At 52.2% G+C, this 22,477-nt stretch overlaps 1 protein-coding gene across 12 annotated transcripts in view; it reads right to left on the bottom strand.

Annotated features, from left to right (window-relative positions):
* Nucleotides 1-22,477, bottom strand: part of SHANK2 (SH3 and multiple ankyrin repeat domains 2) — a 548,430-nt gene that overhangs the window by 502,464 nt on the left and 23,489 nt on the right. For all 12 annotated transcript variants that reach the window (XM_060302789.1, XM_070046075.1, XM_060302792.1 and 9 more), the window contains exon 2: nucleotides 21,148-21,248. The gene's annotated coding sequence lies outside the window, so the exon portion shown is untranslated. The remainder of the gene's footprint in view (nucleotides 1-21,147; nucleotides 21,249-22,477) is intronic.

Genomic DNA, 22,477 nt, shown 5'->3' with positions numbered 1-22,477 from the left:
TCGCTGGAGTGGCCAGGCCAAGAGCACCATCGTTTCTGTGTTACAAGGAAATCACGGCACAGAGAGAACCCCAAAGCCTTACAACACCAGATAGATCCCCACCAACTCCGGGGTGGGTGGGGAATGGGAAGGGTGGGTGTCCAGGCAATTCACGGGAAAAGCTTTCCCCAAGTGGCCATCAGGCTGCATCTGAGATCTGTCTGCAGGTGGCTGGGCCTCAGGTGCAACTAAGAGGCAGGCGGCTGTCGGCACTGGCGTGGTCCCTGGGCCCCAGCACAGCGCTGGGGGCTCAGGGCTGAGATTCGACTTGGGAACCCCGCAGGGGTGTGGGGAGGGGGCACGCCGCATCTGCTGCAGCCCCCCACTCTCTACCTTCAACTATTCACAAATGATCTCATGCCCCAACGTTACTCACTCCTTGGTCTTCTTTGAATCACCTCCCTTTTCTAAACTCTAATTTTATTTAAAAAAAAGAAAAACTAGAATCACGCCAGTAAACATGACTTAACTGCTGGAGCCAAAAGGAGGACCAGGATGGGACCGGAGCAGACTTCAAGGAGAGGACAGTATAGAATTCTGGGCCCGAAAAAGTTATAGGAAGCTACATGCAGGTGTGAAGGATCTGATGACACGGCCATAAATTGTCTTCAGAGCCAAGCTGGACATAATTTAAAAGTCTTAGGGGAGCCCAAGAAATGAAAAACAGCACGAAGCCATTGAGGGAGTTAGCGACAAATTTCCTTACGAGCTAGGATGGCAGATTCAAAGCGTTAAGAAGCATCCAGGCTTCTGTACTTGAGCAGGGCCCTGGGCTGCTGGGCTGCAGGACCGAGGCCTTGTACGTCAGGGAGGACTGGACAAAGCCACACAGGTCCTGGTCCCAGTCGGACGCCCTGGGACCAGGCGCCCAGGCCTGAGACTAAAGGACCACATTGCCAGCTGGTCTGATTCCTTCATGGGTCGATGCTCTGTAACCCCAAGAAGCCTTAAACCTAAGGGCGACATCAAAAAAGACACCAAAAGCACCTCACTAGGATTACACGTTAAATCCAGCCATAAGGTTTCACTTTTACACCCTGTACCTGTTTATACTTGTTATCCTGGTCAAAACAGGCAACAGAATGGTAGATTCAGACATAAGACTTTACACCCAATAGAATTTTTAAGAAAGTTGAAAATTCTCTAGAATGTTTCAGAGGATGTAAGAGTCCCGGTTTTTCAATATAATTAGGTTATGCTTTACTAGTGAAAGTAATAAAATAATTACTTTCATCCCCGAGGCAGAATTTTTTTAGAATTCATGGGCATTTGAGTTTGTGAGATCCCACTGCTATCAAAGGCCCACTCTTCTTAAGGGATTATAAAATCAACTAGATTCATAAATAACAGCTGTAAATCAAATGCATGAGCTTCAGGGAAGTCAAGTCTTTGGGTTTGTACCTTGAATAAACTTAATATTAATTCTAAAATCACAAGAAACCCAAAGTTCTCTTTGCTACATGAGAAACCTTTGGGGCAAAGTGGGAGATTCACATGGGCATAGCGCTTGTCATCAAGGCAGCTGCTGACTGAAAAAAAAAAATGTACAGGGCTTCCCTGGTGGCGCAGTGGTTGAGAGTCCGCCTGCCGATGCAGGGGACACGGGTTCGTGCCCTGGTCCAGGAGGATTCCACGTGCCGCGGAGCGGCTGGGCCCATGAGCCACGGCCGCTGAGCCTGTGCGTCTGGAGCCTGTGCTCCGCAGCGGGAGATGCCGCAACAGTGAGAGGCCCACGTACCGCAAAAAAAAAAAAAAAAAAAAATGTACGATGTAGAAGTTGAGAATTATGTTTTATTCTGTGGACAAAACTGAGGACTTAAGCCCTGGATACAGCATCTCAGTTAACTCCGAGGGGCCGCTCTGAAGAGGTAAGGGAGAAACCAGGACATATAGAATTTTTGCAACAAAGACCAGGTGGCGGGAACATCAAAAGACGACTGTTAATTAAAGGGAAACCAGGCGTCTCAAGTTAAGGAATTTACCGCTTTTCTATGTATGGGAAGATGCAAGAGTCTGGGCTCCCTGAAATCATTCCTCTGACGTGCACCTCTGCTATCTGGGGCCCATATCCTGTGCTTTTTCATCCTGAGTCTCCTCAGGGTAGGGGCAGGGCGTGGCTGCAGGGGGCATCCTGTTTCCATCCTGAGTTCCCTCAGGACTCACCATTGGGGGCGGCTGTAATGGGATGGCCTGATGGCTGCAACATCGTTTGTTTACCGATACGGCAGTCAACATTTTTTCACTGACAGCCATAGAAAGAGATGTGAAGGTTATTAATCCAGCCCAGAACTCCAGCCCAGCCAGGCTCTCAGCCTGCCTCTGGCTCTTTCTGCTAAAAAAGGAAGATCAGTGAGTTACTAAGAAGTCTCAAAGGCTCCCTGGCATGACAAACCAGGACTCTCCCAGTGATCACTCAGAAGGATCCATCCTCTTGTTCTCACAACTATTTCTTTTTTGTTGTTTTTTGGGGTTTTTTTTGCGGTACGCGGGCCTCTCACTGTTGTGGCCTCTCCCGTTGCGGAGCACAGGCTCCGGACGCGCAGGCTCAGCGGCCATGGCTCACAGGCCCAGCCGCTCCGCGGCATGTGGGATCTTCCCGGACCGGGGCACGAACCCGCGTCCCCTGCATCGGCAGGCGGACTCCCAACCACTGCGCCACCAGGGAAGCCCTCATGACTATCTCTCGAGCACCGTCTGCATGCCCAGCTCTCTGCCTAGGTGCTTCGGACACATCATTGACCAAAACCAACTAAAATCCCCGCCCCGGAGAGCTTCCCTTCCACTGGGAATGTTAACAGAATTAAACGGAGAACAGATTTTTAGTTGCGTCGAATGAAAAAAATGCACAACCTAAAAGCCGAGAATTACGCTGTATTCGGCTGATTTTCTGAGGCCTTCAAGCCCAGCGGACAACAGCCTCTCAGACAGCTCGGAGGGACGGCGCTGAGAAGTCAGAATATTTAGGGGTTTTTGCAACAAAGACCAGGTAGTCGGAACATCAAAAGACTACCGTTAATTAAGGAAAACCAGACATCTCAAGTTAGTGAATTTAGCACTTTTCTATGCACCGGAAGATGCAAGAGTCTGGGCTCACGGAAATCATTTCTTTGATATAAGCTTAGCTCTCTAGGGCCAGTATCCTGTTCGTTCCCATCCTGAGTTCCCTTAGGGCTCAATACCAGGGGCAGCTCTACTGGCTTGTTGGCTGCAACATCCTTTGTTTACTAATAGGGAAGCAACATTTTTCATTCACAGTTAGCACCTGAGTCAGGGCTCTCCAGGACTGCATAACCATCTGGGCAAATCCCACCTGCTCAACTGGACAATAAATCCCGAGGCCAGAGACCCTGTCCGTCTTAGACATCGTCTTCATCCTCTAAAGGGCACCCCGGTGGGCATTCTATGAATAACTGTCGATTAAGTGGCAGGAAATTTCTGAGCCACGTCTCCACACCTGTGCAGCCCAAGGAAAGGGCATTTAAAGCAACAAGACTTAATCACCACCCGGCCACGAGAGGCGGGTGTAGGCACCCCTGCTGTGAACTCCAAAGTCAGAGCAAGTTCAAACATGGTGACAATGATGGGGACAACGTCCAGCGAGTCCCAGCTGACCGAGCACCAATCTGGTCACTGCCCCACATCAGCTTCACAGCAAGCCTTCCAGGATGGAGACATGAGTTTGCATTTTGGCCTTTCTACGTTATGAATTCTGTGGGTGACCCGAGCAGAGTGGACGCTAGGGCTGCCTGCACGGCATCCGGAACCCCGTTGGGGTCACACCTCGTGCAGGGAGCCTGCAGACGCTGGCTGAGGAGTCACGTGTTACGTTAGGAGACGTCTCTAAGAAAGAGCACGGGAAACAGATGCCCTCTTCCTTAGGACCTTGTCTGGAACACTCCACCCTCTCACTACCAGTCTTTGACCTTGGACAGAAAGGGACCCTGGCTGGCCCTGGACTCCATTCCATCCCCATGCCGATCCTGACCACGGCTTACCCTGAGCCAGAGTCAGAAAGCCAGGACCCTTGGTCCAGCAGACCTTCTTGACTGAAAAAAAAAAAAAATACACAACCTAAAAGTTGAGAATTATGTTTTATTTGGTGGACTTGCTGGGGACTTAAGTCTGGAAAACAGCCTCTCAGAGGACGCAGGGAGGAACTAGGATATACAGGAGTTTTTGCAACAAAACCAGGTAATTGAAACATCAGAAGATCACTGTTGATCAAAGAAAAACCAGACATCTCAAGTTAATGAATTTAGCACTTTGTATGGAAAGACGCAAGAGTCTGGGCTCATTGGAATCGTTCCTCTGATGTGCACCTCAGCTCTCTAGGGCCAGGATCCTGCTTTTCTCCATCCTGAGTCCCCTCAGGGTGCACAGTTGGGAGCGGCGATTTCTCGTCCACCAAGTCCCTGTGTGAAATCTGAAACTGCCATGAGTAGCTCTGGAGCCCTCAGTGGTGGCTGCGGCTTCCACCCCCGAACGTCCCGCGGTAGGCTTAACCTGCTGGGCTCAGAGCTGTCTGTGACACCCCACCAGCACTGGCGCTTACGCACCACTTCCCCGAGTTCCATCCTGTTGTTCTGCCTCGGCCACCTGCCCACCCCACCACGACAGACGCGCAGCCCATGCCCCTTTGTGTGTCACCCTCGGGGACCAGCCTCGGTATGGCCACTTGCTGTGTGACTTAGGGAAAGTCCCTGGACCTCTCTGAACCTTTGCTCCTTCACCTGTCACATGAAGCTGTAGTTCTCGTTTTCCCAAGTAATTTACGGTTACATCAGACAATCTCTGCGCACTCACTTTGTAAACTACAACTACGACACAAGTTCTGTTTCTGGTTAAAACACAAAGGCCACCACGGAAGTCAGACTCAAGTAAATGTCGAAGAGTTGATGAAAACAAGCTGCCTCGGGAGGGAGAGGAGGACAGTGTGACCACCAGCGACGGTCCCTAGTGCCAACCCTGCAAGGATGACTCTAAAGCAGGTCGGGTCACCTGCAACCATGGGAGGACCTCACGCCTGGCTGGGCGGAATTCCAATCCCCTGAGGCTGGAAGAGACAGCCCACGACCCCCTCCAGGATGAGCTGACCTCGGGGGAAGGGCTGCATGAGTCGGTGTTACTGGGGACAGCGTCACAGGCACCAAGGATGTGAGAAAACAGCAAAAGGCCAGGCAGGAAGCCCCCGGCAGAGAGAACGGCGTTTGACTTCAAAAGAGATTATTCATCCATTCATCTGTCGATGGACACTTGGGTTACTTCCATGTCCTGGCTATTGTAAATAGTGCTGCAGTGAACACTGTGGTACATGACTCTTTGAATTACGGTTTTCTCAGGGTATATGCCCAGTAGTGGGATTGCTGGGTCGTATGGTAGTTCTATTTGTAGTTTTTTAAGGAACCTCCATACTGTGCTCCATAGTGGCTGTACCAATTCACATTCCCACCAGCAGTGCAAGAGGGTTCCCTTTTCTCCACACCCTCTCCAGCATTTATTGTTTGTAGATTTTTTGATGATGGCCATTCTGACCGGTGTGAGATGATATCTCATTGTAGTTTTGATTTGCATTTCTCTAATGATTAATGATGTTGAGCATCCTTTCATGTGTTTGTTGACAGTCTGAATATCTTCTTTGGAGAAATGTCTATTTAGGTCTTCTGCCCATTTTTGGATTGGGTTGTTTGTTTTTTTGATATTAAGCTGCATGAGCTGCTTGTAAATTTTGGAGATTAATCCTTTGTCAGTTGCTTCGTTTGCAAGTATTTTCTCCCGTTCTGAGGGTTGTCTTTTCATCTTGTTTATGGTTTCCTTTGCTGTGCAAAAGCTTTTACATTTCATTAGGCCCCATTTGTTTATTTTTATTTCCATTTCTCCAGGAGGTGGGTCAAAAAGGATCTTGCTGTGATTTGTGTCATAGAGTGTTCTGCCTATGTTTTCATCTAAGAGTTTTCTAGTGTCTGGCCTTACATTTAGGTCTTTTTTTTTTTTTAATTATTGATTTATTTGGCTGTGTTGGGTCTTTGTTGCTGCACGCGGGCTTTCTCTAGTTGCGGTGAGCGGGGCTACTCTTTGTTGCAGTGCGCAGGTCTCTCATTGCTGTGGCTTCTCTTGTTCCGGAGCACGGGCTCCGGGTGCGCGGGCTTCAGTAGTTGTGGCACGCAGGCTCTGGAGCGCAAGCTCAGTAGTTGTGGTGCACGGGCTTAGCTGCTCCGCGGCATGTGGGATCTTCCCGGACCAGGGCTCGAACCCGTGTCCCCTGCATTTGGCAGGAGGATTCTTAACCACTGCGCCACCAGGGAAGTCCCACATTTAGGTCTTTAATCCATTTTGAGTCTATTTTTGTGTATGGTGTTAGGGAGTGCTCTAATTTCACACTTTTACACCTAGCTGTCCAGTTTTCCCAGCAGCACTTATTGAAGAGGCTGTCTTTTCTCCATGGTTAAAAAAAAAAAGTAAATCAACTAAAATCTCCGGATTCCATGAGGTGAAAAGTAATAAACACACAGATTAAATGGGAAAACCAGGAGTCCAGAGATATAATCAATATCAAATAAAGATAATCTGAATATGCTTAAAAAGAAAACACAGATTGTTCTTCCTAAACACAGGCAGGCAGTTTTGTTTTCTTGTTTGTTTGTCCGTTTTTTAAGACTGTTATTTTTTTTTTTTAGCAGTTTTAGGTTCACAGCAAAATTGAAGGGAAGGTACAGAGACCCCCACGTACCTCCTGCCCCGACACATCCCCCACCGCCAACATCCCCGCCAGAGTGATCCGTTTTCCTACAACTGATGAACCTATATTGACACATCACCGTCACCCAGAGCTCACAGTTTAAATTAGGGTTCACCCTCGGTGTTGTACATTCTGTGGGTCTTGACAGGCATATGATGGCATGTATCCACCCCTGCAGAACCATGAAGAGCATTTCCACTGCCCCAATAACCCTCTGCGCTTCACCTGTTCATCCCTCCCCACACCCACACCCCTGGCAACCAAATGATGTTTTCACTGGCTCCATAGCTTTACCTTTTCCAGAATTTCCTATAGTTGGAAGCATACAGCGTGCAGCCTTTTCAGCCCGGCTTCTTTCACACAGTCGTGTGCATTAAAGGTTCCTCCATGTCTTTTCATGGCTGATAGCGCGTTTCTTTTCAGTGCTATTATTATATTATTCAATATTCTATCACCCGGATGGACCACAGTTTATCCATCCACCTACTGAAGGGCATCTCGTGGCTTCCAATTTTTGGCCATCATAAATAAAGTTCTAGAAACATCCGTGTGCAGGTTTTCGTGTGGACACAAGTTTTCAACTCCTTTGGGTAAATACCAAGGAATGAAGCTGCTGGGTCACACGGTAAGAGTGCGTGTCGTTTTGTAAGAAACCACTAAACTGGCTTCCAAAGTGGCGGCAGCATTTTGCATCCCCACCAGCAGCAGCGAGAGTTTCTGTTGTTCCACGTCCTCTCCAGTATCTGATGTTAACGTTCCGGATTCTGGCCCTTCCGCGAGGTGTGTTGTGGTATTCAGGGTTTACTGTTTTTGTTTTTTAGCCATTTGTAATACGGAAATAAAATTCACCATTTAAAGGGTACAATTCAGTGGTTTTTAGCTATGCTGTACAAACATCACCAGTATCTAATTCCAGGCCATTTTTGTCATCCCAAATGGAAACCCCATGCCAATTAGGGGTCACTCCCCCTTCCTTCCTCCTCCAAGTAGCACCGACGCCCCCAGCCAGTCCTGCCCCTGGCCACCATGAATCCAATTTCTGTTTCTGGGGATTTGCCCATTCACTGCACTTCACATGAATGGAATCACACAATGTGTGACCTTTTATGTCTGGCTTCTTTGACTCGGCATAACGTTTTAGAGGTTCGTCCATGTTGTGGCGTGTGTCCGGGCTTTGTTCCTTTTCACGGGTGAATAATATTCCCTCATATGGATGGACCACATGTGTTTATCCATTCATCTGTTGATGGCCATCTGGGCTCTTTACACGTTGGAGCTATTGTAAATAACGCTGCCGTGAGCGGTCACATGTGTCCACGTCTCTTCCAGATTCCATGAGCTGAAACACAGGCAGGCAGTTTTGTTTTCTTGTTTGTTTGTCCATTTTTTAAGACTTTTTTTTTTTTTTTTTTTTTAGCAGTTTTAGGTTCACCCTCGGGGACATATGTAGACATATGTGAACACGTGTTCATGTCTCTTGGGTACGTGCCCAGGAGTGGAACTGTTGGGTCATCTGACAGCTCTCTGTTTAACTCTTTGAGGACCCGCGGCCTGTTCTCTGCAGTGGGTGGCCATGTTTTCATCAGTGTCACCGGCGTGGCTAGAACAGTCACTCTCTTTCGTCGGTTGTCGTTCTGTCTTCAAGCTCCTTACCCCTGTACTTATCCAGAATCACCCCTATTCTACCAATAAGGAAACAGAGACATAAAGAGAGAGAAAAACTTCCTAAACCAGAGAGCTAAGACACGGGAGAACCAAGATGTGACCCTGGACCCTCTCCGAACCACTGCTGGCAGTGAAGGGTGAACCCAGAGGGCCTGGGTTGTCCAAACCCTTGCTGGGCTCCTGGGAGGGCACCTCTGAGTCCTTGGAATGTCCTCCTAAGAAGAGTGATTTTGTTTATAGGCTGCCCTGAGCCACATCAGGTCATTTACACTGAGAACGTGATTTATGGTAAGGGGGCCTTGGCCTTGACCTCTGGGGGGGCTGGAGACTAAGGTCAGCCTGTAGGTGGGCAGCCACGCCTATGTGAGCCCCTGGACTCCGGGCTGCAAGGCGTGTCCCTAACTGGCAGTAGTAGCTCACGTGTGTCGTCACACAAGGTTTCTGGAAGAATCAAGTGCTGTTTTAAGTCTCCAGTGGGACAGGCCAGCTGGGAGCTGGTGCCTGGTCTCTCCTGGACCCTGGCCCACGAGCCTTCACAACAGCTGAATGTCATCTGTATCCTTTCCAACGAAGTGTAACTATAATACTGATAGCTTGGGCTTCCCTGGTGGCGCAGCGGTTGAGAGTCCGCCTGCCGATGCAGGGGACACGGGTTCGTGCCCCGGTCCGGGAGGATCCCACATGCCGCGGAGCGGCTGGGCCCGTGAGCCATGGCCGCTGAGCCTGCGCGTCCGGAGCCTGTGCTCTGCAACGGGAGAGGCCATAACAGTGAGAGGCCTGCGTGCGGCAAAAAAAAAAAATCCTGATAGCTTGGTTGAGTCCTGTGAGTCCTTCTAGAGAATCACCGAACATGTGGATGGTCTGGGGCGCCCGGAACATCCGGTCCTATATGTGGCTGTAGTTCTAGGGAGAAGAGTTACATGGGAGGGGTGGGGAGACTGACAGCTGGATTAATTTAGCAGCACGTAAGTTTTATTAAAGTACAGTTGAGAAACTAGAAAAATGTAAACCCAAACAAGAATCACACACCGCACAGAGGAAATCTGGAGATCATTTGCTCCCAGGGTTACCAGAGGACCAGGGCAAGCGCCCCGGCTCGTAAGCACGTCTCCCGGCCGGAACTGGCTGCAGGGACAACCCCCCAGGCAGGTAACCGGATCCGACGCGCTTCCCGTCTGCGCTGCCCAGGACAGCTGCCAGCCCCCGGGTAAGGTGAGCCTGTGCTGGGCAGGGACCCGCGTTCCCCATGGACAAGTTCTCGGGTGACAGACTCCCCATGTGAAGACGCAGGACGAGGCACCGCCCGGGACTCCTGAGACAGGTGTGCGTCCCATACAGGCGCTGGGCATCTGGGCCCCACCAGCCACCCCTGCACTTTTAGGGGAAGCAGGATTCCTGAAGGCAGGCCCCACCCAGGTCTCACCTGGACCACCTCAGCCTAGGCCTGATCAGAGACACAGAAGAGAGTCCAGGGGCGTGCTTCCTGCCACCCAAACTAGTTCTCTCTACCTGGACACCGCCTACAGCGGCTGCCGTGGAGCCACCCAGAGCCAGTCTTGGGGAAGGGATGCAGGATGCAGATGCCACAGAAACACCATCTCCCCGAAAAGGGAGCCCTCCTCCACTGTTGGTGGGGATGTAAATTAGTGCAGCCACTGTGGAGAACAGTATGGAGGTTCCTCAAAAAACTAAGAATAGAACTACCATATGATCCAGCAATCCCACTTCTGGGCATATTTCCAGAGAAAATCATACTTCAAAAAGAGTCATGTACCCCAGTGTTCATAGCAGCACTATTTGCAATAGCCAGGACATGGAAGCAACCTAAATGTCCATCAATGGATGAATGGATAAAGAAGATGTGGCACAGATATGCAATGGACTATCAGTCATAAAAAAGGACGAAATAATGCCATTTGTGGCAACATGGATGGACCTAGAGATGATCATACTAAGTGAAGTAAGTCAGACAGAGAAAGACAAATATCATATGACATCACTTATGTGTGGAATCTAAAATATGACACAGATGAACTTGTCTACAGAAGAGAAACAGACATAGAAAACAGACTTGTGGTTCCCAAGGGGGAGGGGGTGGGGGAAGGATGGACTGAGAGGTTGGGATTAGCAGATGCAAACTATTATATAAAGGATGGATAAACAAGGTCCTACTGTATAACACAGGGAACTATATTCAATATCCTGTGATAAACCAGAATGGAAAAGAATATGAAAAAGAATATATCTATATATATGTGCATAACTGAATCACTTTGCTGTACGGCAGAAATTAACACAACATATAAATCAACTCTACTTTAATAAAATTTTTAAGAAAAGAAACACCATCTCCCCATGGCCTGTCCAGGGATGCAGACAGGGACGCCAGGCAGAGGAACGGACGCCGGGACGTTCGGGGCATGTGACGCAGTCCCTCTCAGGACAGAGCGAGTGATGTTGGCCTGACGTGGGCATCAGACCTGGGCCCTCTCACACCTGTGTGTTGGGATTAAGTTTAAGGAGGTCCAAGTTGCCCAAAGGGGGACGAGGAGCCTCTGGATTACCTCTGAACCCCACAAGGTGGAATGTTTCAGAAAGGGGCAGGGCTGCCAAGGCTTCCCACCGTCCACCGACCACGCCACCCCCGAGGTGTATGTTGTGCGTTAGCGTGTTGGTGGCGGGGAGTGGCAGAGTCTGCGGGGCCACTTGGAGGGCAGGGGTGTCCACGGGGCCATGTCCACAGTCATTTTCCGTGGCTGCTGCAGACAAGACGGGCCCAGGGAGAGCTGCCCTCGGGCTGCGGCTGCAGAAGAAGGGCCCCAATCAGCACAAGGGGCCCGTGGACCAGCCTCGTACCCCATCCTTGGGATCCCGTATCCGATTTCTGATGCCATGTGCCCCAAGTCTGTGTGGGGACCTCAGTGTTTTCTGAAGCAATCGCTCCGTGAACACACGAGGGAAAAATAATAAACGAACTCCGCAAACCAGCTCGAGGGCCCCCTGCGCTGTCAGGCGTTTGTGCTACCACAGTACGGGGGCGGGGTGAGGGGCATAAATGCAAAACTTTCTGTGTTTTCCTTAACAAGCTGGTTCACAGATCTCCCCGCGCCCCCTGCCAACTGATGACAACTTCGGAAGGCGACACAGCAGACAGCCGTGCTCACGACAAACACCCGATGGGCCTGCTCTACATTCCAGCGTCCTGGCGGCTGCCATTTCCTCCATGCGTTGGATTAAATATTACTTTGAATCCATTTCGTGACTGTGAAACAGCTCTGATTAGCGGAACCGCTCCCTCTAAAAACATCCAGGGAGAATTAGCACTGGAAGGCGACTGTGTACCTGCCATCCAGGTGGAAGGAATAAATATAAAAGATGAACAGAAGCGTAAATATTTAGAGAACGTGAGAACCAGCACCCCTTCCCTTCATCCCTGACTGCGCTCTTGACAGACAGGTAAATTGCACTATTTTTCCCATCCATGGCTGTGGAACCACAGCAAAATTGCAGACATCGGCTTGCTACGTAGGCAGACAGGTGATAATTCGTAATATAATAAAAATGCCAACGGTAAAAAAGAAAAAGGGACAATTTGCATCCAACCAAACACCTTGAATTTTATTCCAACAGTCTGCGATAGGAACACCTCATACACCAGAAAGTTGATGTGTTTGTTTTGGTGAATTACAAGGAAAGGCGAAGTCAGCAAGTTGGTGACTCCCTGCAGTTGTAAAGCCATGCGGCAGCTGTCCCTTCCAGCAGAACCAGACGACTGGCCAGCATCAGCCCCCTCCTGGTTAGTGGCTGCATGAGACCCTCTCTGCCAGGTGTACCCCTGGACGATGAAACAGCCATGAGCTCTGGACACCAGGTTCCTAATCGGGTTCCCTCAACACGGCCCCTTTGGGATTAGTCTCATAAAACCATCCCCCGGTGAAAGCGTGGTTAACACCCAGTGTCACCACCCTAGAAAATTCCTGGTTTGGCTACACGATTTGTTTCACTTGAAACACATACATACGTATTTATTTTCACATTACGATCCCTTTACCTACAGTCACTCTCATCCAGCTCCTTTCTTACCAGGAAGCCGTCTCTACGAGCCCCGGTATATTCGGCCCTACATTGAGACAAGATCCTAACTCATTCCATCCGGCTATCTCCACCCACTTGGCCCGGGCTCAGTGGACGGGAGAGACCCAGGCTTCCGCCGAGAGAACCCAGGACACACCCAGCCTGCTCCACCCAGGGAAGCCACATTCCACACCCGGATGCGGGCAAGTCCTGCTGCAAAGAGCTGGTTCAGCAGCCTCGGGGCTGCAGATAAAACTGTCTCGGGGAACAGAGACACCAGCACGTGAGAACATGGAATTCAGTGCCCGTTCCTCCCGTTTCCTGGGATCCTCGGACACGTGACCACGTCCAACTCAGACCTTCGGGCCAGGGCGGGAGCCCCGCTGACCTGACGGCCGGTCCACTGCTCAGGGCCATGGTTTAGGGGGGATCTCGGGGAATGCTGCAACCCGAGAAGCTTCCCTACCCCAAGGAAGCTCCCCGAGGCTTCATCAGGCCAAGTCGTCTCCTTCCGACCCCCTGGCACCCAACCTTGGACTCAGTGCGACACACTAACGTCATCAATTTTTTGTTTTTAAACACTTTGGTGAAGATGTAATTCACACGCCATACAACTCATCCATTGGAGGGCACGATACAGTGGGTTCTCCTATAATCATTAAGTTGGGCAGACCATCACCTCTATCCATATTAAAACAACTTTCATTATCTCAGAAAGAAACCCGCAATTCTCAGCCATCCCCTCCCAACCCCTCACCCCCACCACCCCTGGTAACCGCTCATGACTTCCTGTTTCTATAGATTTGCCTGCTTGGGGCATTTCACATAAAATGCAATCACACAGTCATTCAATTCTCTTTCTTTCTTCTCTTTGAATTCTCTTCTGCAAAAAGCCTTGCCCTTGGCCAAAGTTACCTCTGACCATGGTTCCTTAAGTCCTACATCTGAATCTACGATACAGCAACACACCTGAACCCCCCAGCTTACCGTCCACCTCGAAAATGTTGTTGTTATGTCCTCAGCTTTCACTGAGGTCAAACGGTTTTTGAAAACTATTTGGTTTTTTCTTTTTTATGGCAAAACCACAACTGAAAACGCTATGTGAAAACATTCCTCCTAGGCTAGAGTGCTAAGAAAAATCTGCTCTCCAGAGGAGCTAATTTAATATCAGACAAGAGAACTCTGTTATTCCATCTTTCCCTTTTCTCCCTGGCTGCCAGGAAGCTCAGAGATAAATACCACACGTGGCTGCAAAAATGTGCTCTCAGCCCACGGGTTGGTCGTAGCCTAATGATTTTAGCCTAATGATTAAAGCAGAGTTTTACCCATGGGGACTGCAGCAGAATCATTTGGTTAGCAGGCAAACAAGGCCGATTCCCACTGAATTGGATTTCCTTTGGAGGAGGTCTTAGAATCTGCAATTTCAACAAGATACCCGAGAATTCTTGTTCCTCAGGCCAGGCTCTAAAGTCAAAGCAAAATGACATGGCCCTTTTGCTAGGACTGAGACGACCCATTTGGGGAAACAAACCCAGTTCTTGCTATTCCTCAATCGTTCTCACCCTTGAGGGGGAGCGTCGGTGAGCAGCCCAGGTGCTGTTTGCAGGGCCTGACACATGCCGCATGAAGGGGCTCTTACTGCCCAGACGATGACGCGGTCCTTGGCTAAGCTATTCGGAAGGATCTACGTGATGGGCCCAATGACCACCACCCCTTTCCCTAGACTCACGGCCTCCACCTCATTCCTCAGAGCAACCCAGCAGCTCCTGTGAACACTCCGGTCCGCCTGGACCCGTGCACCCTCCTCAACATCACACACCCCGCCCGGGGCTCTGGAAGCCCGAGGACGTTCCTGTACCAGCTTTTGTGGTCCCACTGCTCACCCACTCTGACGCTGGGAGATGCTTCCCCCCCCCACCTGCCTCGTTGGGTAACCAGGTCTAAAGTGGTGGGAGAGGGCGGAGGGAGAGGAGTGGGTAACCCAGGGCCATTGAGCTTATCCCTGCAATGGCACCGAGATGGCCGAGGGTGCAGCTGCATCGTGCCCTGCCCAGGGGCCTGCAGTGGGTCACAAAGAGCATGCAAAGGTGGAGACAGGGAAGCCTCCCGGGAGGTGGGGTCTCCTGACAGTCGAGGGGACGGGCACCAGGAAGGGTGGTGCACAGAGCAGAGGCGGGAACCTAGAGGCTGGGACAGGACCGTCGGGCACGGGGAATGCACCCAAGGACAGTGTGGAACCATGTGCTGCCGTCGGGGGCGGGGGTGGCCTGGCAGTCGCCCGACCCCTCGGGCCTCGCTCCCTCTGCCCTGATGAGAGGTGAAGATACTGGGGCAGCTGGAGCAGAATTTACCCGCCCAGAAAGACCGTAGGCAGGGGGCGTGTGGGCTGGCCTCCAGGCGCCCACCTTCACCTCCAGGCCTAGGAAGAAGGCTGAAGCACTCAAGGTGTACATTCGTGCAGGGAAACTCTGAATGTGTGACATACTCGGGGCGCCTCCATGGGGGCCCAGCAATGTGCAGCCGGCGTGGGGACGCCGGCCAGCACGCCCCCAGCCCGGCTGAGAGGGGAGATGCTCGCGGCCCGCAGGAAGCAGCTTGCAGGCGCTGCGTCCAGAGCAGGCTACACCTCTCCTGGCGGCGTATCTGGGGGCACGTCCTGCGGAGGGTGACAGGGTGAGGGCAGTCCTGCCTACGCCAGCTCCAAGGCCCCTCCCCAAGGTTTCAGCCGGGCCGCGGTGACCTGGGGAAAGGCCATCACGTCTTCCCGCGGTGACCGGCCTGCCATCAAGGTAACCCCGGCGGAAACCTGAGCCCCGGCCACACGCGAGGCCCACACTTCTCCTCCTTCTCACCGAAAAGTGACCCTGTTCCCCAACCAAATCCAGATCCACGTGCTGTATGAGCGTCCCGGGGCTGCCATAACAAAGTGTCACACGCCGGGCAGCTCAGAGCAACAAAAATGTATTCTCTCCCCATCCTGGAGGCCGAAAGTCTGGAATCAGGTTCACTGGACTGAAATCTGGGTGTCGCAGGGCTAGTGCCCTCCGGAGGCTCCAGGGGAGGGTCCTTCCTGCCTCTTCTGGCTTCCAGGGCTCCAGGTGTCCTGGGGCTCGTGGCTGCATCACCCCAGTCCCTGCCTTTGTCATCACGGGGTCTCCTCTGTGTTCACATCTCCCTCTGTCTCCCTCTTGTAAAGGCTCCTTGATGGTGTTAGGGGCCCAACTGGATCATCCAGGGTAACGCCCCATCTCAGGACCCTTAACTTGATCACATCTGCAAGCTGTACTATACACGGTGACACATGTGGTCCTGGGATGAGGACTTGATACCTTTAGGGCCGTTTCCAACGGCCCCACACAGCGACCCTTCGCTCCTCCTGGAGATTCCTGGGTCCCTCTGGGGAGATAACAGTGATTGAGGGCCACCTCCTTCACACAAGCTCAGAGAGGTACCATCACCCTCGCCTGGGCCTACACAGGGACCGCCCCGGGGAGGGGACAGTCACCTGCTCCCCATTTACTGACTGCATACCAGACCCAGGTTGGGGCTCTGGGTGGAGAGCAAAACTACTGTGCTTCTGTCCTGCAGACGACACACAGACGGTGAGAGCAGACACCCCGCCCTTCGGAGCCAGACGTCTGGAGACAGTGGCCCCCATTCGATGTCCACACCCCTCGCCCACCATCACTCCCCGGCTCACTGCAATCTGAGATGTGGGGGGCTGCGGGGGACCCCTCTGGAAGCAGCGTCCATGCGGTTTGTACAGCATCACCCCCCCTTCGTGGTGAAGCTGCTGGACATGCCCGGGGCCCACGACCTCTTACATACACAGCTAATCCCTCCCGTAATGCCCTGGGCAACACCGGCCCGGGCCTCCCTCTGGCTGCCTGGACCTAACAGCCCCCAAGGCTCAGATCCAAGCCCAAGGAAGGCCATCGCCTACATCTCTGGAATTCCCTATCGAAGGGGAAGTAGGATGAACAGCATAAGCGGCAGCCCATAGCGTCCTGACTTGGTCCGTCATGAGCCTTCCTCTGGGGTCACTGGTTAGGGGCAGTCCCTAAACGCCACATCACCTGCTCCCAGCAGAAGGAGCCCCCTGTCTGGAGCCCACCTCCTACGCAGATGTCACAAGAAGAAGCCACACAACTTAACCAAGACACAGAGGCCTTCAGACCAGGAGGACGCCAGGGGCCCGCAGGCTGAGCGCTCACAGCCCCGGGGTTGTGGACGGAGAGCATCTCTCAGCATCTGATCTGCTGTCAGCGCTGGATGCGCCGAGATCATTCAGAACAGGGGTCAGCAAACTCTGTGTAAAGGGCCAGCCTGTAGATATTCTCAGCTCTGAGATCACACGGCCTCTGTCACAGCCACTCAGCTCGGCCTCTGTAGCATGAAAGCAGCCAGAGATAATACAAGAAGGAACGAGCACGGCTGCGTGACAATAAAACTTTACTTACAAAAGGCAGCCCACGGAGTGGGAGGAAAGATTTGCAAATCACATATGTGGCAAGGGATAAAAATCCGGAATATATAAAGAACTTCTACAATTGAATAACAAACGTCAAGCAACCCAATTCAAAAATGGGCAGAGGACCTGAATAGACATTTCTCCAAAGAAGACACACACATGGCCAAGAAGGACATGAAAAGATGCCCAGCGTGACTGATCACTGGGGAAATGAAAACCAAAACTGCAGCGAGATACTACTTCACAGCCACTAGCATGACTACCATCAAAAAGACAGGAAAAACGCATATTGGTGAGGATGTGGAGAAACTGGAACCCTTGGCATTGCTGGTGGGAGTGCAAAATGATGCAGCCACTGTGGAAAACAGTATGGCGACTCCTCAAAACGTTACATGTACAATTACCATGTGACACAGCAATTCCACTTCTGGGTATATCCCCCAAAGAACTGGTTTGGTTTTTGTTGGTTTTTTGGGGGGGTTTTTTTGTGGTACGTGGGCCTCTCACTGCTGCGGCCTCTCCCGTTGCGGAGCACAGGCTCCGGACGCGCAGGCTCAGCGGCCATGGCTCACGGGCCCAGCCGCTCCGCGGCATGTGGGATCTTCCCGGACCGGGGCACGAACCCGTGTCCCCTGCATCGGCAGGCAGACTCTCAACCACTGTGCCACCAGGGAAGCCCAAGAACTGGTATTTTTACACCCATTTCCGGAGCAGCATTAATCACAACAGTCGAAGGTGGAAAGAAACAACCTAAATGTCTGTTGACAGTCGATGGATACACAAAGTTTGATCTCCATACACTGGAAGATTATTTGACCTTAAAAAAGAAGAAAGTTCTGACAGAGGCTACAACATGGATGAACCTTCAGGGTAGTATGTTCAGAGAAAAAAGTCAGACCCAAGAGGACAAATCCTGTAGGATTCCACTCATCGGAGGTCCCCAGAGTCATCAAATCCATAGAGACAGAAAGTAGGATGCTGGGGCCAGGGGTGGGGGACGGGAGGGGGAGCGAGTGTTGAATGGGGCCAGGGTGTCAGCTTGGGAAGGTGGGAGGTTCCGGAGGTGGAAGATGTGATGGTCGCACAATAATGTCAATGTACTTGATGCCCCTGAGCTGTCCACTCAGAAACGGTTAAGATGGTAAAAATTTATGCAACGTGTATTTTATCACGATTTAAAAAAACTGGATTTACAAAAACAGATGATGGTAGGATTTGGTCCGTGAGCCACAGTCTGCCAGCCCTGATTTAGGACCACACGCTAGGCACCCAGTTTTGGGAATTACTTGAATCTCATCACTTGAATCTCATCACCGAAGACAGTCTTCACCCAAACCTGTTGGATGTGTCACGTCACCGCCAGAAGAGTCACCTGGAACCTCAGAAATCCTCCGGCACCCTAGGGGGGGTGTGTGATTATACCCACGAGTGGAAAAAATAATTGGAGGCAGTAATAAAGACCACTTCCCAAAAACCGAATCTTTGAATTCATTCCATCTGTGATTCATTGAATCACGGTGAGAATGCACAACACGGTACGTTAATTCTGTTACTCTGAAGCGGAAGCCTTCTGCCACTCATCACGTGACATCTGGCTACTCACTAAATTACCACACAAGGGTAACGTTCCATTTTTTCTGAGTGGCAGCAGGAGGGGGTCACTCCGAAAGGTCTGAAACCCAGAATCCACACGGGTTTATTAAGTGATGAATGTTTCACCTGTAACGTGATGCAGCCAGGGCAGGGGTGCGGTGAGGCACCCACACAGGGGGCATCCGTGATGAATGGAGGCCCCAGGACACCCGGAGGCCGCTGAGGGGCAGGGCCGCTTTGTGGGACACCTGAGGATGCGGGAGAAGCAGCTGAGAGGGAGATGAAGAGCCCAGATGAACCTGAGGTTGATGGAGAATTCTGCCTCAGCTACGCCCACACCCAGGACGCAGCACCTCCTGGGCTCAAGAAGACCCGCTCCCGAGAGATGGAAACCCTCCCCGTCCACAGCACAAGGGCCACCATCCTTCCTCCAGCCGAGAGGCCTAACCTCCCAATGAACACCTGGTCCCCTGGCCTGGAGACAGCCCGCTGTGTGGGCGAAAAGCGCCCTGGCCGGCAAACCAAGATTACAACACGTCCACTCCTGGCGCGAAAGGGCCGTCCGGTCCAGCTTGAAAACCTCTTCTCTTTCCCCTTGTACATCAATGACCACGGTCACAGGGACAGATCCTGAAATCAAATGGTCCCACCGCTTGGGGCCAATGGTAAGTATAACAGTTCTCTAAGAAGAGGCTGGAGGCCCAGCCCGGGCAGCACCCTATCTCAGACGCCGGAATGGTGACAAGCAAACGCTCAGATCCAAGGGTCAAGTGTCCTTTCTCAGGAAGAAACCTGGAGGAGGTCAGAGGGCCTTGGTGCAAACCCAGGCTCAGAGAGGTTCGACCTCGTCGTGAGCCGGCCTGAGGCGGATGACCCACAAATGCAGAAACACGCTGCACGGGGGCTTAGTGCTCTGCCACCAGCTGCCACCATAATGAATGGTAAGTAAGTCCCAAGTCCCGATCCCAAGGACGTCAAAGGCAGGCCTTACGGACGACGCTGTAGGTACGGTTCAGCCTAGTGCGGGACCTTCCCTCACACCTGGACACACTCCTTCTCTGAGGCTGCTCTGCCTCTAGAAGAAAGGGCTGCCACATCCTCCGCTAGAGTCACACATCTCACGTGCATCTGTCACCTCTCCACTGAGCCACAGTGAGTGAGCAGGTACCGTGGGGTTCAGAGCCGGGGGTTCCCAACGAGGGGCCAGCATCCAGCATCGGGGAGGAACAGAGGACAAGGGGACTGTAGGCTCTGCCCACTCAGCAGAGACAGCGGGGGCTGGTCCTCCATGGGGCCCCATCACCACCGCTCGCCGGGTGAGTGCCCGTGTGTGCTCGGGGGAGGGCAAGAGCAGAGGCCAGAGAAGCTCAGAGCACATGGAGGGAATCATGACCACACGGAAATGCTTGAACAAGGGCAGTGAGAGCGTCTGAACTGGATTTCAGGCAGGACTGCAGAGCTGGGAAGCTGGGGGTAGGAAACCAGTTAGGAGGCGACCCCCAAAAGCAGTGGAGACCAGGACCAGGGCAGGGGCAGTGGCGCCGACATTCCGCTCCTGCCTGCTGTATTTGTAAGTCCGGGACATGCACTCTCAATGGAATCTTGGAAGGTGAGACGGATCTTAGTGTTTTTAAGTAGGAGGCACAGATATACAAGCAGAACATGAACAGATATACAGCCTTTCCACAGTATTAAAATTTCACTGGGGTGGACAATTTGGAAAAACGGTCCAAAATGTCTCCATGGATAGGCAATGATATTTTTTCATAAAGGCTGAGAAACAGTGTCCAACGGGGAGTGGACCTCACAGACCTGCCTTTCTGGTCCCCAGTTCGCAGAGCCAGGCTGGGCAGCCGGGTGTCGCACCAGAAAGAGCCCAGGCTGTGCACAGCCAGGGCTGGATGGAGCCTCTCGGACCAAGTGGTCCATGAGCAGCGTGTCTAACTGCTGGGAGCCTGTCCCCTCACCTGAGAATGGTAATCATTTCCCTTTCTTCATGAGGCCAGTCATGGCAAAAAGCCCAGCCTTTAGACAACGTTCAGCAAATGCCGAGTTTAAGCACATGTTACAGATGAAACGATGCCAGTGGAGCACGTGTAACAAGCTCTGGGCACCAGAGCACAGGGCATAGCTCGGCTCTGCGGAACCACAGACTGTGGGCTTCCCTCCGTGGTCCCTGTGCTGGACACAGACAGGTGTCCCCCGATCCAAGCAAAAATGGAGGTGGGGCACCTGTAACACTTCCCCCATCATCCACTTTAGCCACATCGGCTGAGTCCAGCCTGGACATCTCAGAGCACGGACAAGGAGTCAGACCCGGAGCCTCAGCCACAGTCCCAATAATTCCCCCAAGGTCACATTAGCCAGGCACCAAGGGGCAGGCTTGTTCCCCCAGCGCCAAGGGCAACTCCACCCACCCTCTCCCCACCCTGACACAAGCACCTGGGCCCTGACTGCGAGGAACTGACCATCCTCTGGCCGCAGTGCCAAAGGGAGGAGGCGAACCACACCATGGCAATGGAGATAGGCTCGCAGATGACAAGGACAAGAAGAAGATGTCCCAACTCACCAGAGGTGCTGTCAGACTGGGCCCCGCAGAAAGGTCTCTTGGAACAGGAACCGTCTGCACTCCAGTGGGTCAAGGCATGGAGACAGGAGAGATTTCCAGAGCTGCAAGAGACAACCAGGTCATGGTCAGATAGCGCACGGGTCCCCATCAGCCCGTGGCCTGTTAGGAACCGGGCTGCACAACAGGAAGCGAGCGGCAGGCAAGTAAGTGACGCTTCACCTGTATTTACAGCCACTCCCCATCGCTCACATTACTGCCTGAACCATCACCCCCACCCACCCACCCGTGGAAAAACTGTCTGATACGAAACCAGTCCCTGGTGCCAAAAAGGTTGGGGACCGCTGAGATGGAGGCCCCAAGAGGCAGAGGTTAAAACTTCAAGTGCATCTTGATATCTCTGAGCTGAAAACCAGGGGCTGCGCTTCTGCTTCCGGAAAGATGGAGTAGACGCACTTTTCCCTACTCCTCCCAAGAAGAGCCACGAAAAACCCAGTATGTCGTACAGGAAACAAACGTAAGATTCTGAGAGGTAGAGAGAAGGCAGCATGGGCCGGGACCAGGGACCCAAGGAACAGCACGGTGGTCGGTTCTCCGGGCTGGAGAACCTCATATCCCAGACTGGGAGATAAGAAGTCAGAAACCCAGAAACACCAGTAGAAGCAGAAAAAAAAAAGCCACAACGAATGACTATTCTCTCCAGCCAAAACGCCAGGAAAATGGCAGACGAAAAGGACTACGTTTAGACAATAACTGCTCTACTGGACCCAGATATCACAGGAAAACTGTGGCCTCCACCCTGACTCATAGCAGCAGAGGCCGAGGGGGGAGCCTGGGCTTCCCCTTGTGCGGCTGCCGTGAGGCACCCAAACCTCCACTGGGGGGGATCAAGTAAACCGAGGTGGAAGCTGGGACTTTCTTCCCTACCGAGCTGTGACAAATCCTCCTCTGGTTCCATTCGGGGACCTGGATTTCCACAAGCATTTGGCATCCCTCCCTCACGCCCCCACCTCACTCCGCTGGACTGGGGTCAGAAGAGGGCTAACGGAGAGTCAGGACTTTCCCCACTACCAGCAAGAATGAGGCCACCCCCCACCACGGTATCAGGGGAGACCACGTGGGGAGCAGGTCCCCTCCCCCACCAGCAATAACAGGAGCCCCCCCCCCCACTTGGGTATCAATAGAGGTCAACTGAGGAAGCTGGACATCTACCTCCACCTGGCAGGAACACTTCCCTTGTGAGAGTGATGTCAAAACAAGCCGGCTAAAACAAAAGAATTCCATGAAATGTTCAAAGAACAAACATCAATTCTACACAGTATCTTCCACAAAA

This window comes from Globicephala melas, chromosome 8 (genome assembly GCF_963455315.2).
Source record: "Globicephala melas chromosome 8, mGloMel1.2, whole genome shotgun sequence".
In the NCBI taxonomy this organism is placed as follows: Eukaryota; Metazoa; Chordata; class Mammalia; order Artiodactyla; family Delphinidae; genus Globicephala; species Globicephala melas.
This window is presented reverse-complemented; position numbering and strand designations above follow the sequence as displayed.